The sequence below is a fragment of the Dendrobium catenatum genome, unplaced genomic scaffold, assembly GCF_001605985.2.
Source record: "Dendrobium catenatum unplaced genomic scaffold, ASM160598v2 original_scaffold_46870, whole genome shotgun sequence".
Taxonomy (NCBI): Eukaryota; Viridiplantae; Streptophyta; class Magnoliopsida; order Asparagales; family Orchidaceae; genus Dendrobium; species Dendrobium catenatum.
Genome location: NW_021365325.1, coordinates 1 through 237, shown reverse-complemented (window position 1 = coordinate 237; position 237 = coordinate 1). Strand labels below are relative to the sequence as shown.

At 32.5% G+C, this 237-nt stretch overlaps 1 long non-coding RNA gene across 1 annotated transcript; it reads right to left on the bottom strand.

Annotated features, from left to right (window-relative positions):
• Positions 1-17: 17 nt before the first annotated feature.
• LOC114578477 lies at positions 18-231 on the bottom strand. Its single transcript, XR_003699496.1, has 2 exons — positions 164-231; positions 18-61 (listed from the first exon to the last, which is right to left on the bottom strand). It is a non-coding gene; the product is annotated as an uncharacterized LOC114578477 (long non-coding RNA).
• Positions 232-237: the final 6 nt, after the last annotated feature.

Below are 237 nucleotides of genomic sequence, written 5' to 3'. Positions count from 1 at the left end.
ATAACTAGAATTTTTTCCAAACAAATCCTTGGGAACTTCAAGTTGCTCAAATGTGCTTGGACTAAGAGAAAATGTTGAAATTAGTTCTGTATCAATAAGAACTTCCGAAGAGAAAATTATGCATGCATTACAGCTGGAGAAAAAAAATTATAGATTATCTTACTCCATTAATGTAACAGTGTTCCCATCTTGATAGAGAACTGTTAAAGACTTGTCTTCAACAAGAACTTCTGCACA